Below are 19119 nucleotides of genomic sequence, written 5' to 3'. Positions count from 1 at the left end.
TCCAGTCATTCTGCAACCTGCAAAGATTGCAGCTGAGGAGCTCTTAAGAATCCTGCACTCAGCTGCTAACAAACAAGGCCACATATCCCATTCCTAAATGGCACAGAAAGTTGTCCCCCAGGATCACAAAAGCAAGCTTGGAAGCGCTGAGTCTGGACTGATTGTTTGGGACAGATGCAGAGCAGCTGTAAATAGAGAGATTAAATCATCATAAAATGTGCAAAAACTGGCACAGATATTGCTCCAAATTTCAGAGGTCAGCAGAATTGAGCATACAGGTTTCTAGCTGCCCCTGGGTTGAGTCAACATTTTCCATACCCAAGTTGCAAATGGGGAAGGGAGATGCCGGGAGAAGTGACCACTGGAATTCACCACGTTACTTTCTCTGCATAAGGAGAAACCAGCAACATTCCAGCCTCCTGCCATATAACGCAATTGGTGACAAGATGCTGCTTAACTACAAAAATCAATGCTAGTTGATACAAACGAATCTGACAGGAAAAAAGAAATGCAGATGTTTGGCTGGTATTCAGCCACTAGAGGGACCCAAGCTAGCATCCTCCTGGACGGAGATTCCAGCGAAAAACAAGTGACACTCCAGGAACACTTACTTTTCACTCTCCAGCAATATTTAAAGGGATTAACTTTTTTCTTTGATTGCTCACAGCTTAATTATTAGCATCTGAGCTGCTCTGATGAGCTGTGGGTGGGCTGGGAAAAAGAAGATTTTCTGTTTGTTTTGCTGTTTCCAAGCACATCAGGGTCATGCAAGTTAAGATCTGACAGCAAGATTTCAAGTTACGGTAAAGATGATTCCAGGGCCTGCTTTACAGTTGGCATGGCAGCATTTCCTGGAGAAACGCTGGGCTCACATGGGACGGACTTGGTGCCTGGCCTTATGCTGGCTGTTTGCACAGAGATGCATTTCACCCACTCCATCTTTTTCCTTTCCGTGTTCTAAGACTCTAAGTGGACTTGGCACAGATGTAAGTGACAGCACATGGGGCAGAGACCTGGAGAAGCAGGGGCCATTACACAGCTGTAATATATAGTTTCTATAGATTCTAGTTTGGCTCTGTTGTTTCTGTGGTAATAGTTCCTACAACATCCTTCATCCCATAATTCTTCTGCAAACGATAGGCCAAATTTTGCCCTCAGTGACATCTCTAGTACTGAAGGTCTGGGTCTGGGTCGTCAGGCCCGCCCCCTCCCCCCCACAGAAATCATCTTGCCCATCACTGAAATGCAGCCACCTCCAGCAGGTTAGGACAGAAGCACAAGGAATCTTGTATCCCCATTACAGCTGCAGTGGGGATTTTGGCTGGGGAAATGAGCCTTGGTAGAGTCTCTTGGGAAACAGTGCCCTGAGTTTGCCTAACGGCCATGGGTGGTCCGGACCCTGGATTTACTTTTCCTCCATCAGACAGAGCCAGTAGGAAGGCAGCGCTCCCCAGTGCCAGCTTGCCTCATTGCTTCAATACTAAGTCAAAATGAAATACACACCAGGGTTTCCCTTGGCATCTCCTAGGGAAGTCCTGACCAGGGACAACCCTGCTTAACTAATGGGAGCTGATGCCTCCCAGCAGGGCAGTCATAAGGCTGTTAACACAGCTGCTAAAGGAACATCCCAGCTTGGACTTCCTCCTATGTACGAGAGAGAATTTGGACTCTCTGGGCTGAAGGCTGCTGCCCCAATCCATGCCACATTGGGGCCTGATCGAACTCTCACTGGGGTCAGTGGGAGTTTTGCGTTGATTTTAGTGGGATTTGGATGGGGCCCAGTGAGAATCTTCCAACAGCTGAGAAGACTGTTTTACTAGCAGCACAGAGGAGCGCTGCAGAACAGCGAGACAGGTTACTTCATGCTGCATTCAGATTCAGAGCCTTGCAGACGCTGCAAACACAGGGCTGTGTCCTACTTCTGCTGAGGTCAGAAGTAAAACTACTGACACCAGAAGCAGCCAGAGACTCACTGGCACAGTAAGGCATTTGTCTTGAGTTTGGTGAGACTCAGCATAACCTGCCAATTCCTCCAAGCTCCCAAAGCTTGCTCTCCAAAAAGGAAGTACCCTGCCCACCAGTCACCACAGGGGCTAGGGGAGGGAGTGTGACATGATCAGAAAGGTACGTGGTAAGGAGCCATGTCCTCAAAAGTCAAGTTCATATAAAAATAGAAAAGCGAAGACAATTAAACTTGTAATCCATATGCTGTTCGGTGGGTGCTGCGAGGGGGAGGGGGGGGAAATAATCCTCTGGCTGCCAGAACATGGGATGGGGGACAGGGAAGGGAGGATGGCAGCTGCCCAAGCACTGAGATGTAACTAATGAAATCAAGGGTGCTGGAAAGGAATCCTATAGCTTGTTTCCTCAACGGGGACACAATGGCTCACAGTCCCCACGTCATGGGCCACATGGAGTCTCGACATTCCTGTGCCATCCCCAAAAGTACAGTTACCATTAAGTGTTATAGGATCACCTGGTGCCCAAACCAAGATCTAGGCCCTGTTTGCTCGGTACTGTGTCAACACAGTAAGAGACATTTCTGGCTCCCTGCAGCTTATGATTTACGTGGACAAAAACAGCCAGGGAAGTGATTTGTGCTCAGCACAGGGGCGGCTCCAGGCCCCAGCATGCCAAGCGCGTGCTTGGGGCAGCAAGCCGCGGGGGTCGCTCTGCCGGTGCCGCGAGAATGGCAGGCAGGCTGCTCTCGGCGGCTTGCCGGCAGAGAGTCTGCTGGTCCTGCGGAAGGCAACCTGCCTACCGTGCTTGGAGCGGCAAAATTCCTAGAGCCGCCCCAGCTCAGCAACAGAACCAGAAATAGAACGCAACTCACCTGCCTCCCAGGCCAGCTCCCTCACCACTGGGCAACACAGGCACTGCTGTAGCGACGCTGGTCAGTTAAACACCGTCTCTGCGTGGCTATCTCCTGGCACTCTCTTTCTGCTCCTCCCCAAGACAACAAGAGCACTGAGTGCGTACAGCAGCATGCAGTGAGAGTCCAGGGAGATCCTGAAGGCCACTCACAGACTGGAATTTGCATACTCTGAAGTATTTTATTTGTCTGTTTTCATGGGAAAGTGAGGTCAGAATCTGAGGGCCTGGCATTTTGTTCTGAGATCCCTGAGGTCTATGGCCAGCTTGGTGTCTCCCAGGAGCTGGAGCTTTTTCAGTGAGTGACCAACAAACCTACATCAGCTGCACATGCGAGTTTTCACTCTAGGCAGAAGTCCCAGTGGAATACAGCTTGACTAAGAACCGAACTGGCTGGCGCAAGTACAACTCCCATTGACTTTGTGGCTTCAGAACCGGGCCATTACTAGAGGTCTATGGGATTGTAACAACCTGTGAAGCCATTGAAGGGTTATCCAGAGATGCCAATCCCTGAATCTTAGATGAGAAATTTCCTGCCTTTTAAGTGCCATCACATGCAATTCCATAAGACTCCCCAGACTTTGTTAAAGCCATGCACTCTTTTGGAAATACCTTGTGATCGTCAGTATGAAGGAACCTGAGAAGATGCTCCAGGAACCTGCCTTACCAGGCTTCTACATTTCTTGGAAGAATCTAAGGTAGTTAGATCTGGTAACAGGGCAGAACTAGATTACCAGCCACCAATCCCCCTCCCCCCACCAACCTATTTCATATATCGCAGCTAATACGCTGTCTGCCCAAGAGCATTCTTGGTGCATTCCTGCAGTAAGTACCACGGATTTGCTGGGCTTTATGAAAAATGAAAAGAATGTTTTAAATGAAATTAATTCTTATGAACCTGACATTTCATAAAAAGCACTACCGTGGTATGATCTGGCACGGGGCGGCTGCTGTGCTCTGTGTAAGACTTGCACGAGGGGATGGGAAATCAAAGGCCGTGGCGTAAGATGAGCTGCACAATGAACATTTTATAACCGTGTGCAGGGTCTCAAGAGGTTTCATCCTAGCACTTAGTTTATGCTCAGCAATAACACGGCAGGTGATCTTTAAAGAGCAAATAAGAGAACTCCTCGCAGAGAAAGCACTCAGGGGAGGCCCAAGCAACAATGCCTAGTAAGAACAAAAGGAGCTGGGTTGACCATGCAGAGGTTGAGAGCTCTAATTCCTCGAGGAAGGCCGTGCCACGTGGGCTTGCAGTTTCCCAGCCAGTTGGCTCAGGATTTACTTTGGCCTGAACATGGGCAGGTTTTGAGTAGCCGGGTGGGCAGGAATGAAGAGATTACGGAAGCAGGCAGTGAGATCGTGGTGCTAATGTTGCCACTTTCCCTTCCCTCCATCCCACTCCTCATCTCCAGTTCAAGAGACATTAAGGAAAGAAATCTGCCTTTCACCACAGAGCAGGAGGAGCTGATGCAAAACTGCCTGGTTCCCTCTTTTAATCTTCACTTTAAAAAGCAACTTATTTTTAAAAATTCCCAAACCCTCCAGCAACTTCCTGCTGTCCAGTCTTCCTCTGCTCTGGTGCAAGCTCTAGTATTTTAGACAAAATGGCTCACGCTTCATGGCTAGAACTGAGAAAATAATTCACAGCTCTATTTATGGGGTGGATTTCATTCATGTGTGTGTGTTCAGAAATTGTCAACAAATCAGTGGCCAAGATTTTCAAAGTTATTCAAAACTGTTCAGGAACTTTCCCATGAAGACCTGTTGGTCTTCAGAACTTCATGCTTTGTATGTTTGCAGCTGGACAGTCACAATAGGTTGGGTTGGTTACATAAATCTGGTCTTTTGAGACTGAGCTCTTCGAAGCAGAGCAGTCTCTTACTCTGTGCCTGTAAAGTGCCTAGAACAATGGGGCGCTGATCACAGTAGGGGCCCAGAAATGCTACAACCATGTTAACAACCCTTGCGATATTGTGTTTTTCTTAATCTCCCAGCTCCTTGAATCAAGAAGTTGCCCAAATAGCTCAGCTTTCGTTACAAACAACAAAAGAAGTTTCTAAGCCCTCGTGGTTGCAGAGAAGATCTGCACCAGAAGGCTCAGGAACTGGGCAGCAAAGAACTCAAAAAGAAAAATCTCATGATCTTTGGAGCCCTGACTCATGAGCTTTCAATGCTGGGAGGTGGCAATACCAATTTAAAAAAAAAAAATAATACTCATAAATGTAGCATGGTCCCTTTCCTCTGAATGGATGATTTACATTGCTCCCCTAGAGAGCATGGATTTCACAGTGGAATGTACCATCAAAATTCTCATTATACATTTTTTTGCTAAAAACGGGCTTTTCTGGGAAAAATTCACTCCTGTGTCCCTGGCTGGCATGGAGCCACTGCACTGTGTCCCACCTAAGTTCTCAAAATAGGATATAGGTGGGGTGTGGGTGGTGCCTGGTGCTGGCTCTCTGCACCGTGTCTGGGGGGAGTTTTGCTCTGGGTATATCGGTGCTGTTAACGCCCAATGGCTGGAATGTTTGCAGGAGACAAACACAAAAGTGTTGCAAACCCCTCAGAATTTAAATCTGCTTTCGAATTCCAAGGAATTTTTGCAGAATTTCTCCCCCGAATTGTTTGCTCAGCGGTTAGCCCTTGCATTAGCACATCTTGTCCCCAAAGGGATGATCGCTTGAGCCCAGAACTAGGACATTCCCATTACAGCCATGCAAACCTCCTCGGTTGCCCTTTGCAAAGGAGGTTGCAAGCTCCAATGCACATTGGATTCACACACTCTGCCCCCTTCTGGAGTTTTATTCTGAGTTTGGGGATAGAGCAAAGCCAACATCTCAAATCAAAACCAGTCAGAGCTGCCAAGTTTCACAGCAAAACCACAGGATTTCAATAGGAAGCCATAAAATTTGTCCCAGTCTTGATCAACCTCAGGTAACTTTTTAAAAACAAAACTAGGCTGAGCTTTCACACTTGTACCAAAACCTGAAAGCAGGTGCATTTGCCCTCAGCTTGAAATATTGCAGCTATTTCAGAGAACAGATTCATAGGCGCTCCAGGAAGGTCCTGATCCTGAGCTATGTCGCATTATGACACCTCCAGTGCGCCTTTAAAATGGAATCTGGACAAAAAGCTAAACATCCATGATGACACCACGGCCTCTCTCCTAAAATGACCCTAGCAGACTTTACAGACTTCAGCTATACACAGGGGTCACCCTTCCTCACCGCTGAAGCGCAGCCACTTCTGGAGTGAAACACAAATTGTTCAAAGGCACACAGGAACACTACACAGCAGTTTAAAACAGGAAGCAGAGAAGCATACATTCTCCAAGTGAAAAGTGCAGGAATTACAGTAGGGAGAATACAACTCCCCCGCCCCCATGCTGGAATTTGGCTAGGACCCCAGAGATTTTGCAAACTGCTATGAATTGTTTACCTGTCCACAAGGGTCAAGACCTTGGGTTTATGTTTCATGCAAAAGATGGCACCTCTCAATAACACAGTACCCTCCTAGCACAACATTGTCCACCCAGCTTCTTATATTGGCAATCCACACTTTGGGATCTGAGCACCACTGGACCTGACAGATAGATGAGCACCACCTATTGGATTCTCAACACTACTTCCTGCAGCAATAGCGGGGGAGCTACGCGAAGTTTGCAGCATCACAAGGTGGCTGGCCACAGAGTCTTGGTTTTCTGTCCAAGACAAAGAAAAGGCTTTTATTTGACTAATGCAGCTCAGAAGAAAGTCTGTATTTCTGTGTGCTCCCACTGGCATATTGTCTGCAGATAAAGACAGAGGTTAGATCTAAGCTCAACAGCCAGCATCATCATCTCATTCATCTGGATGAAGTTCTGTGTAAGACCCTCTTCTTTAGACTTTAGATCCCTCTCAAATTGGAAAGCAGCAATGAAATAAAACCCTCTGGAAGAACAATAGAGAAAGTTCACAGCTGTTTCCAGTGTGATCTGCAAGGAAAAAGGATAGAGCATAGGTAGATCTGGGATTTCTCAGTCAACCAGCCTTTGAGTAGATGGGCAGAACTCTGTGGGTTTTAAGAGATTCCCAAGGCCAAATTTTGCTGTCAGTTACATAGGGTTTACACTGAGGTAACTCCAGTGAAGCCAACAGGAGCTGGGTGTGCTCTGCACCTATGAACAATTTTTACATGCTTCACACCCATGTTTGAAAACACTGGCCTTTGCTTCTGTGCATCTCCATTGTACAGAGCATGGTGATGGCAGGGTGGAAAATGGGGATAGATGATAACCTTCCTCCCCTCCCATAGATGCCAGGAAGATCACTTAGGGAAGGCTCATACATAGGGTTGCCAGTGTTGGTTGGACATATTCCTGGAGGTTCATCAAATGGCACACTCTTTATATAGATAATCTTTAATTCCTGGGGAGTCCAAGACAATCCCGGAGGGTTGTCAACCCTACTCACACAGCACTTTGTAAAGTGCTGCATGTTATTAAACACTTGAGCTGGAAGGTGCATGGATGCCAAAGTAACCACGGGCTTCTTACCACAAGGGGAAGAGACATCCAGACACAGTTCTTTTAAGCTAAGGGAGATGGTTTCCAGGTGGGCTGAAGAGTGAGAGGCATTCAAAGGAAGTACCTAGAGCTAAGGTTTCAGTCCAGGGAGAAGACTCTTGCTGGGGAGAAAGCTTTGGGTTTAGTCTTCTTCTGTGATTTACTGCTTTATTGACCTCAGAATCATAGAATATCAGGGTTGGAAGGGACCTCAGGAGGTATCTAGTCCAACCCCATGCTCAAAGCAGGACCAATCCCCAACTAAATCATCCCAGCCAGGGCTTTGTCAAGCCTGACCTTAAAAACCTCTAAGGAAGGAGATTCCTCCACCTCCCTAGGGAACCCATTCCAGTGCTTCACCACTCCAAGTGAAAAAGTTTTTCCTAATATCCAACCTAGACCTCCCCCAGTGTAACTTCAGACCATTGCTTCTTGTTCTGTCATCTGCCACCACTGAGAACAGCCGAGCTCCATCCTCTTTGGAACCTCCCTTTGGGTAGTTGAAGGCTGCTAACAAATCCTCCATAACTCTTCTCTTCACTATTCCTCTGGTCTCACCTCCCTGCTCCCTTCTCCCCTTTGTGCCTTTATTGAGCTGGTGGATCTGTACTGAACGTTCCTCCTTTCCTCTCCAAGGGCCCCACTGATCCCTGCTTCCCCCAGCACTTCTCATCAGTAGCTCCAGAGGAGGGAGCAGAAGTATTGTTCTAGATCTTGTGCTCAGCGGCTGTGTGCACACTCCGAGGCAGGGAGTAGGTCACTTGGCATCGCTGTTTGTGAGGCTGTGTGTTGATTTGTGGTGCTATGGACAATGAACAATACAATACAAGGGATTGGGTAGGTAGAAGCAGAGAACAACCTGTGGTGGACAGTCTATGTTTACTGAGTAGCTTGGAAGCATGGATCTGAGTCCTGTCATCCTGTGTTTTGAAAAGAAGGAACCTAAAAGGGAGGATGAAGCCTCCTTGATGGTAACAATTATCAAGAGAACAAGATGCACAGCAGAGTGAGATGTGCAGACGCAAGGAGAGCTCATTCTTTGATGTTTGCCAGGGGAATTTAAAATGAAGCTGCAAAGACACTGGGGAAAATTTTCAAACATGCCTAAGTCACTTAGGAGCTAGCATCCCATTGACTTTCAAGGAAATTAGGTTCCTAAGTCTCTCAAGCACTTTTGAAATTTTTACCCTCTCTCTCTAGGTTCTTATACTGTCACCACTGTGCCTCCCATCAAGACGGGGTAATTCTTGCCAGGAAATCCTTCAAGACCCAGTTTTTGAAACCTTCTTTTGGTCCCTCAGTTCTCAACCTGAGGTTCAAGGCCACCCTGTCTTTCCTGTATTGCTAAATGGGGCTAGGAGGCAGCTAGATTCTGGCTAGATGGGAAGAGATTCACCACAGAAGCAGTCTCAGTATGGAAAAGATTCAGAACCTCACTGAAGAGCTCCTCAGGGGCTGGAAATCACTAGTAGGCAACTTTGAGCTGTGTCTTGGAAGCTGAAGATGAATGAAGACCTGCCAGAAGTGTGCCAGTAGATTCTCCAGAGGTTTGTTCTTGGGAATTTGCTTTACTGAGAAGGTTATTGATTGTGATGGGGCAAAGCTAGATGGCTACAGTAGAATAGTAAGGAACAGGTATGTTAGCCCCAGGCTAACCAAATCCCTAGTACCATGGTAACCAAATGGCAGTTGCTCCAGGTTAATCAAGACACCTGGGGTCAATTAAAATATTTCTAGAAGGCAGTGAAGATAGCTACATTGATTGGGCCACCTGAAGCCAATCAAGGGTTGGCTGGAACTAGTTAAAAGCCTCCCAGTTACTCAGTGAGAGTCACATGTGAGGAGCTGAGAATGAGAGAATGTACTGCTGGAAGATTGAGGAGTACAAGCATTATCAGACACCAGGAGGAAGGTCCTGTTGAGGATAAGAGGTGTTTGGCAGGAGGATGGGGGAAGTAGCTCCAGGAAGGTGTACCTGTCATGCAGCTGTTACAGGGAGCACTATGACAGCTGCCATCCACAGGCCCTGCGCTGACCCTGGAGATAGAGAGTAGATTCCGGGTTCCCTCACACCTCCCAACTTCTGACAGAAACAGGAGAGTCTGACCCAATTGTGGGTTCCACCAGAGGGGAAAGATCACTGAGGTATGCAAACGCCAAACAGCGCGGGAACCGGGGCACCAAGGTAGAGGATGAAACTTTGTCGACATGATGCACAGATGAACATTTTTGAGACCTTACCATCCACAAGAGTGGTGCGAATGTGGAGAAAGTTCCCAACACTGGAATGGCACCAATGGCCACCTGACTATGCATCTATTTCTGCGTCCAGCCTATGACAGCATGTTTGTCTGTACACTGAAATGCAGTGCAAATAAGTGATGGTCACCGTCACCAACCCCATACGAGGAAGCCTACTGAGCACTATATATTTACTACATACTCCCTTCCACCTCAGGCACACATCACAATGATCCATTGTCTAGCCAAGCCCTACAATATAACCAATGCTCCATATCCAGATAAGACAGTACACCTACAAGATCTTTGATCAACAGTGTCTTAAACTACAATGTACGCAGCTGGGGAAAGTGAGAAACAGATTGACATGGCAAGACAGGACCCAGAAGTCTTTAACACCAGGAACACGGCCCAACAAGGAAAACTATACAGGAACACCTACTGACCATCACATATCAGCCCCACTAAAACCTCTCCAGCCACATCACAAAAATCCTACAGGCTATCCTAGAAACATTCCTTCACCTTCGACATGACCTTGGGAAGGCAGCCAGTCTGCGGTTAACAGACACAAGCCCTCCAACTGAAGCAGAATACTCACCAGCAACTACAAAACACACTAACAGAAACACTAGCGCCAGGACCAACCTGTAGACAAACCTCGTTGCGCTACTCTGTCCCAATATGTAATTTACGGCACACCATCAGAGGACCCAACCACAATCAGCCACACCAATCAAGAAACTCATTCACCTGTACATCTACTACATGTGGATATAATGCCAACGTATACCGCAGCAATGCCCCTCCCTGCACGTACATTGGCCAAACCTGGAAGTTCGCTACGCTAAAAGAATAAATGGACCCAAATGGACAATCCAGGAATGGGCAAAACATACAAAAGCCAGGAGGAAAGAAATGCTTCAATTCCTGGACATTCAATAACATCCCTGGACATTCTATAACAGATTTAAAAGTAATTGTTCAAGAACAAAAAAATTTCAGAAACAGACTTCAAAGAGAAACAGCAGAACTAAAATTCATTTGCAAATTTAACACCATTAATTTGGGCTTGAATGGGAACTGGGAGTGGCTGGCTCACTACAAAAGCAACTTTGCCTCTCCTGGAATTGACACCTCCTCATCAATTATTGGGAGTGAACTACATCCACCCTGATTGAATTGGCCCTGCCAACGCTGGTTCTCCATTTGTGAGGTAACTCCCTTCTCCATGTGTCAGTATAACAATGCCTGCATCTGCAATTTTCACTCCATGAATAGGAAGAAGTGGGTTTTTTACCCACGAGAGCTTATGCCCAAATACATCTGTTAGTTTTAAGGTGCCACCGGACTCCCCATTGTTTTTACTGAAATCCAGCAAATATAAAGGGCTTTTCTCAGTCTGATTGGATCTTCTCACTTCCAAGTTCACAGAGTATGCTTTGGATCACCTGGAAAAGCCTGACATCCCTGGGGAGAAGCGATGCATCTGGGAAAATGATGAAAAACCAACTGGAGGGAAGGGAAAGGAAAGTAATATACTCGGCACCTGCCAAGTACCATTGGGAAAACAATTTGAGATTCAACCCTAAGAGGGGAAAAAAGAAAGCCAGGAAGGTCGTTATTCAGGGGGCAGATTCTCCTTCATTTAAATCCATGCAGTCTCCTCCAAGTCAACAGTTCTTCATGACTGAATGTGAAAGGATTATTCAGTCGAGGGACACTTGACTGTACATCCCTGCACTGCACTGAACTGGTTAGATTCTCCCAGGAGCTCAGATCCAGACCTTCCAGGACGTAACATTCATAACCAGGGCTGGGTTTTCACAAGAGCTCAGCTTCCACTTAGGCACCAAAGTAACAGACAGATTCCCCAGAGCATTCAGCACCTCAACACACAGAAGCTCTTCTGAAAGTCTTGTGTCTACACGGGAGCTGGGGTTTACTGAAGACCAGCCCCCAGTGCTGCACCACGGGGGGGAAGGAGCATTTCTGTACCCTGCACTTGCTGCTCCCGAGGGGGACAATCACTTGAAGATAAAGCCAGCACAACGTGGGAAACTATTATGGGCTGTATCATTTCAGGGGGGCACTTTTCCTGAGGCAGAGAGAAAGAGGCCGAGCCAGCACTGGCTACAAACTGAATTGAGGAAATTCACATGCGTGGGAAAATTCGTTTGTTAAAATGTATCAATTCCATGGAAAACACACACACCTGTGTGTGTGCGTGCGCGCTCCCCACCCCTTTTTGACTGGATACTTTAAAGTCTCCGACATTCCACGGTGAAGAGTTGGTTTCTTCTGCAATCTCCCTTTCTTTCCCTCACTAACATCCCTGCGCAGAATGCAGTGAAGCAAAACACAGGCAGAGAAGGGAAAAAGGCCTAAAGTTCCCCAGCCCCTTGAGCCAGTGTTGGGTGTACATGCAGATCTGTACCTCTAAATGGGACCAGGAAGTGGTTCACCAACCAAACTCCCTCTGCCTCTCCCATCAGTCAATTTGCCATCCCTTCAGCCAGCAAGTGCTCATTAATGGATGCCCTCTTCACCTGTAAAGCACAGGATCAAAAGTGAAGTTTGGCAAAGGACAGGGAAGGGTTATACAGAAAGACGAGGCTCTACGTTCTATGCCTTTCTGCCAGAGTAGATATTTTTGGAGTAGTCTAAAGAAAGGAAAGGAGGTGGGAGTGGGAGAGAGCCGGTGTTCAGGACAAGTGAAATTCAGTATCGTTTTATGGCCCCACCCTGCAGAACTATGAGGTTGTGTTGTTACAGACACTTTCTGCAGCACAGGAGAATGGAAACTCTGCTGCTTTCCTAGCTGTAGACAAGCTGAAATATGAGCGAGAAAGACAGACCGTGTATGAGAGAAAGGGAGAGAGAACAGCTCTTCGCGCCCTTTCGACCAGGGCTAATGTATTTTGCAGGTGACGTTTCCTGACATACTGTTGATACATTTCCCTCGCTACAGGGCTGTGGATAGAGTCACTTTTCATGTAATTGCGAGGGATGGCGGGAGGTAATGTATTGGAACCTTTGTGGCAACAGGTCCATTAGTAGCCTTTGAACGCAGACCTTTATAACGAGAGCATTTGAAACGAGCATTTTTCCTCCCACCATTTTTCTTCCCATCAAAGAAAATGTTCTGTATGAAAATAAACCGCAAAAAAACCCAGGCTGGAAAAGCACCTACAAATATTCTCTTATATAATGATCCCCTTATATATTAGCTTAAATTCTCAGCCACCCCACTAATAGCTCTTCTTATGGAGCTCTAAAAACTGTCTCCTAAGTTCCTTTGGAATGGATTTATAACAAAGCAGAAATCTCATAAAGCCTCTACAGAGCAGTGTGGTGGAGTATCAGAGCATTCCTACAAGCTTGGTCCCCCAAGCAGTCTCTCTGCTATGGTCTTGGCAAACTCAGAGAAAAAGAAGGGTCCCAAGAGCAGAAATATGCCGTCCAGCAGAACCAGGTGGGGAGAGGCCTCTTATCCTGGAGGTCAGAGCCCCTCAATTTTATTTCATCCTAAGATGCTCCACACTAGACTCATGCTACAACAAAGATGCTTAACACTTAGAGTGCACTCCATCTAAGATACTTAAGTGCCCCCTCCCCCACTGTTGCGGTATCCAAGCTCCTCACACTCTTGAACATAACTATGCTTCTCAAATCATGTTACAGTGGATTGTATTATTAGGCCCATTTTACAGATAGGGAAATGGAGACAGAGGGGAAGCGACTTGCCTAGAGTCATTAGCAGAACCCAGAAGTCCTGGCTGCAACTCTAGTGACCATGTGGTCTCCCCCGCTGCCTCCCAACAGCGGCATCATAGAAGTGCTATAAACTGGCTGTCGCCCGGCTCAGAGCACAATTATTGTCCAGGTTCCCCCAAGGGTCAGCACAACGCATTGATCATGTGCAGACAGATGGTCTAAATGGTGAAGTCCCACATTAAATAATTTTCAGCCTCCTTTGTAGCATCAGATATTGGCCACTGCCAGAGGTAGAATATGGGCTACTTCAGCATGGCAAATCCTAGTGTTTTAGGGGAGCTCTGGAAGTTGTGCCCTGCCCTTCTGTCCCCAACCAGGAAAGATCTGGTGGAAATTCCAGTAGATTCCTTCTTTGGTCTTTTAGTGTCTCTGATATGAGCTGGAGGACCAGTAGCCCCAGGATCCTCTGACCCATTACTCTGTTCCAAAATCTAATTATTAAATGGAACCAATGGGCAATTTTCATCTCACAACTAGGGGAGTGTTCTTCCACCCTGTTACCGTGCCCTAGTCACACCAAAGGAACAACGACGCCTAATTCAATCCTATAAGGGCTACCATCTGTTTATGTTTATGCCCATGGGACCCACACGTAGGACTGTCATAAACAGATAGCTAAGGGTTAATGTCTCTTTCACCTGTAAAGGGTTAACAAACAGTGACCTGCAACACCTGACCAGAGGACCAATCAGGAGACAAGATACTTTCAAATCGCGGTGGAGGGAAGTCTTTGTTTTGTTTGGTGTTCTTTTCTTTGTCTGTGTTCTCTCTGGGATCTGAGAGTGACCTCGACGTACTACAGGCTCTAATTTTCTATTCAAGTAGTAAGTGCAAGTAGAAAGGCGGTTTAGTCTTTTAATTGGTTTTCTTTTATTTGCAATAATGTTTATCTGGCTGGTAGAGTTTTAATGTGTATTTGGCTGGAAGTATTTTAAATTGTATTTCTGCTGGAGGAGGCTTTTTCTCCAGTTTCTCTAAGCTGAAAGACCCTGTAAATATTCCATCTTGAATTTACAGTGATTATCTTTATTCTCCTTTCTTTTATTAAAAGTTTTTTCTGTTTTAAGACCTGATTAAATTTTTTTCCTCTGTTAAGGCTGGGAAAATTGAAGTCTGTACTACCACCAGGTAGTTGGTGGGAGATAAGGGAGGAGTTGGGGAGGAAAGGTGAATTTCCTCTTGTGTTTTAGATTCACGGAGCTTGAATCTGTCCCAGTCTCTCCAGAATAACCTAAGGGAGAAAAAAAAGCCTGGGGAGAGGGGGAGGTCAGAAAAAGGAAGGGGGAGAAAACCTGATCTCTCTGTGTTGTGATTTCAAGGAGTTTGAATACGGTAATTTCTCCTGGTGTCCCCTAGGCTGGGAAAGAGGGCGGCTGAGAGAAAGAAAGGAGGAGGAAGAGAAATGGTTTGAGTGTCCCCTTCGTTTGAGACTGCAAGGAATTTGGGTCTTCAGGGGTCCCCAGGGAAGGTTTTGGGGAGACCAGAGTTTATCAGGCACTCCAAGTCCTGATTGGTGGCAGCTTATCAGATCTAAGCTGGTAATTAAGCTTAGAGAAATTCATGCTGGTACCCCATTTTTTTTGGACTCTAAGGTTCAGATTGGGGAAAGATAACATGACAAGGACTTACGGGCATAACTGAGGGCAGAATTTAGCCCCAAATCTTTTAAAGTAACCTATTGGTCTTTCCAAAAAGACGCACTGGACCAAAGTCATCTTCAGAGTCACTCAACTGATGTCACTGGAGTTTATGTTCTCATGCGTTTGGCTCATTGCCACTGTATTTCTGCAGAAAAAATTTACTCCAAGGTATGTTCCTACACCAGGTAATGTAGAGTGAGAGGGATGAGAGTCCTGTTTAACTATCTTGACTGCATCTAACTAGGAGGATGCCTTGGAGACCCGTCTCACTTTGACTGGATCTTCAAGTTGTTCCTCTGACTCCTGTAATTCAACGACTTTCTTTGCAGTCTAACCATTGTTCATTCTTCACTGGGTAGGCTCACATACATATGCCCCACATGGTGAAGTGCAAATAGGACAATGTTCTGTTCTCAATGGGAAAAGTCTGGTTGTATATTTGGTTGAAATTCTGGTAGCCTTGGTTACTCTTTCATGAGTAGTGAAACATTGGAGGTAACATTTAACCAAGCCACAAAACTATTGAAACACTGCTGCTGCTAGTGGCTGCTTTTCAAATGCTGCATCTTACCCAGAGACTCTTGTCTCTCTCACCAGCAGAAGCTAGTCCAGGGGTAGGCAACCTATGGAACATGTGCTTAAGGCGGCACGTGAGATGATTTTCAGTGGCACTCACACTGGCCGGGTCCTGGCCATCGGTCCGGGGGGCTCTGCATTTTAATTTAATTTTAAATGAAGCTTCTTAAACATTTTAAAAACCTTATTTACTTTACATACAACAATATGTAAAGTTATATATTATAGTATATATAGTTATATTTTATAGATTTATAGAAAGAGACCTTCTAAAAGTGTTAAAATGTATTACTGGCACGCGAAACCTTAAATTAGAGTGAATAAATGCAGACTGGGCACAGCACTTCTGAAAGGTTGCCAACCCCTGAGCTAGTCTAATAAAAGATATTACCTCCCCCACCTTGTCTCTCTAGTATCTTATGGAGCACAATACAGACAGAAGGCAGCCCGTCCTGCACTTGGGGAAACCCACAGGTAAAATTCACAATAGGAAGAGAGATCAGGCACTCTCTCCAAGCCCCTGAATTCAGATTGCATGTGGTTCTGGGGTCTCCGACACAATGCTGTGCATGCCGTTCCTCAGGGTGGCAGGTCAAGAGAGTGACAAAAGACCAAGAAACACTTGGAACTCAGAGAGAAACAGCTGCTGTGGCTGTCTGCCTGTAACAGTATGAAAGGATATGAAAAGGGCAAACAGAAAAACCTGCCATGGAGAGCTATGCTGAGCCTCTGCCAAAAGCCACAGACAGAAAAATTCTAGATTTCACCCAGGTGTGAATAACTTGACACTTCTAGGGCTTATAGCTTTAAACAAAACAAAACACGCAGTTCCCATTCACCCTTAGCAATACTGTATTTCATATGAATGGAATATATGAATCACTGCAAAGAACTTCACTGCAACGCAGTACAAAGAAAAGCTGAATTCTCCACCCTGCTTACTGCAATCTGGCTTTCTGTAGCCTAAAACAAAGGCAAAAGGAAACAAATACATCTGGACAGTCAAATTTTCTCTTTTTTTAAAAGGGTAACTCAGCTGTTACACTTACATGGACATCAGACGTTAATTTCCAGTCAGGGCTATTATAACCCACAGCTGGGTTCCTTCCTCCACCTACTTATGATTGTAAGTGAATTCCACAGTGGGAGCATCACACATTTTCCAAAAACGTGATGAGATCCTGACGGCTCTCGGATTCAAACATGAATGTGGCTTCTAAAGTTACAGCTAAGCCCACTAACCCCGATTCTTGGGCAAACATTGACGCAGATTGGAACAGGTGAATCAAAAGAAACTACTCGCTGGTGGAGTTCTGTTATACAAATAGGGATCTGGGTTTTTCTGACCCAGGTGGACAAGAAAAGAAAAATAAAACAACGATAAACGTTTCAGTGAAACTAATCTTGGAAGCTGTGCTGAATAAATGAAAACTGATGGCTCTTTATTATAGAATTGAACCAATTTTCTAGCAGTTTTTTTTCTTCTTATGCCTGACAGCAATAGATTGAGAGAAATTGGATGAAAAAACCTAGCCCACAATCGAACCAAATTGCTATGTCCTCGCTGACTTAACTACATGGAAGTTTTTACTCTTAGCTTTGGGCATGCCAAAAAGGGGGAAGGAGGGGTGTTACCTGTCCTACAATGTAGCAAAATGGCAGAAACCCTGGACAGTTAGATTCCCAGATAGTCTTTATTGTTCAGCTTCTTAGGGGGTTGATTATCTAAAACCACAGTAACTAGTTAGACTCAATTAAAGGAGATGTTGGCCTATCATTTCCCCCTACAACAAGATTATTTGATGTGCAGGATAGATGCAGCATCTGAGAGAGAGAATTCTCTTATACTACACAGAGTTACACCACAGCCCGAGAAGGTAAAACGTACCAATGCAGACATTGCTTTCATTTTAGCATCCCAGGATGCATGGGACATGGCAACGGAAAAGAATAGTTTCCCAGTGTCCCTTGCTGATGGATCAAAATTGGATTTTTATAGATGCAATAAAAATCCCAGGAATTTGCTGACCTTATGATTTATTAAAAATGTTCCTTATAGCAGAGCTGCCCGTAGATGAGGAAATATCTCCAAGTAGGTCAGCCTGGGGCAAAAGTACAGGGGTGACTCTCTTGGCTTATAAGAATGTTCAAAGTTTAGGAACTGGTGGATGAGAGCTCAATGAACAGAAATGTCCTTAAAAACAATAAAATAAGAACCTTCTACTTCCCAGCTCAGGACGTATGTGAGGTCAGCTGAGGTGACATACCCCAATTCTGACCGGCACTGGAGAAAAGTAAGAGTACAGATATCTAGAATTGGAAGAGAACAGGCTCCCGGGCAGATCATGGAATTGAACTAAAAAGTCCATTTGTTAGGGATCAGGGTACCCGGGGCCACAGAACTTCTCATACATTTTTCTAACAAACATTTGAGACAGGAAAGTAGGGTTTGGACCTTGGAGCCATCTCTGCCCCAACCTGGGTCTGGTTTCTCATTAACACTGTTTGAACATCACATACTCTTGACACAATTTATTTAAAAGGAACAGAATTAAAAATTGGTCTGGGGGGAAATAAAGGGATGATAAAAGGGACCGAAGAAATAAAGAAAAGCACACAGACTTAAGTTCTCCTGGAAAGAGAGAATATTCCTCTTTGCTTAGGGAAAAATGAATCAGAATTAGAGGGTCTCGTGACTGAGAAATTAAAGCGATTTTCTCTAGGCTGAGCTTAATGCAACATGTGATAGGTATCTAGGTGAATGATAAGAAAAAGGGGGAATGGGAGAATATGTCAAGAAAGAGAAATAAAGTCCTTACCTTGTTAGCTGAAACAGTCTCCTCAGGCTTGCAGAGGAGAGTTTGGTTTGGGGGTTTATTGGGGGGAGGTTCTCTCAATAAACTAACTTTTATTGCTGTAAGAATAGTCTAGTCCATGGGAAGTGCCGCAGTCGCTGATGGTACCTTCGCAGAGGGGGAGAGAGAGAGGACAGAGCTGTGGTGGGCAGCACTGCAACTGAGTGCACAAGGGAGGGAGGAAAGGTTTTTCACAGACTCTTTGATGGGCTAACACAGCTCAGGACTGGGTTGGCTGGTTACAATTTTTTTTTTTTGAGTGGGTTCCAGCTCTGGATTGTTTCTCCGTTTCACAGACAGAGAAAGAAATATCTTTATAAAACAAAAAACCACACACACCCCCTACACCAACCCTAGATGTGGGGGGAAGAGTCTCTCCTCAAAACTACAAACAATTTCAGCACCAATTATCCCCATATTCAGCTGAGCAAACTGCACCCCTTTTCAGCTCTGAAGTGGCAAAAGTGTAACCAAGAAGCCAGACTGGCTAGGGAGGGGTGTAGGAATTCAAGTGGGATTCCAGGGTGGCAGAACTGGACTCAGGGCCATGGCGAGGTAGCAGGGGTCCTGATGTTCCCAGAATTCCAGGAAACATTTTTGCCTCGCTCAGTCC

General features: G+C 45.7%; 1 protein-coding gene across 1 annotated transcript in view; it reads right to left on the bottom strand.

The window, feature by feature from the left end:
- The window catches only part of COL8A2 (collagen type VIII alpha 2 chain), a 137859-nt gene extending 119227 nt beyond the window's left edge, over positions 1-18632 (bottom strand). Inside the window, exon 1 of the mRNA XM_032766750.2 lies at positions 18471-18632. The gene's annotated coding sequence lies outside the window, so the exon portion shown is untranslated. The remainder of the gene's footprint in view (positions 1-18470) is intronic.
- Between the last annotated feature and the right edge of the window lie 487 nt (positions 18633-19119).

This window comes from Chelonoidis abingdonii, chromosome 25, assembly GCF_003597395.2.
Source record: "Chelonoidis abingdonii isolate Lonesome George chromosome 25, CheloAbing_2.0, whole genome shotgun sequence".
In the NCBI taxonomy this organism is placed as follows: domain Eukaryota; kingdom Metazoa; phylum Chordata; order Testudines; family Testudinidae; genus Chelonoidis; species Chelonoidis abingdonii.
This window is presented reverse-complemented; position numbering and strand designations above follow the sequence as displayed.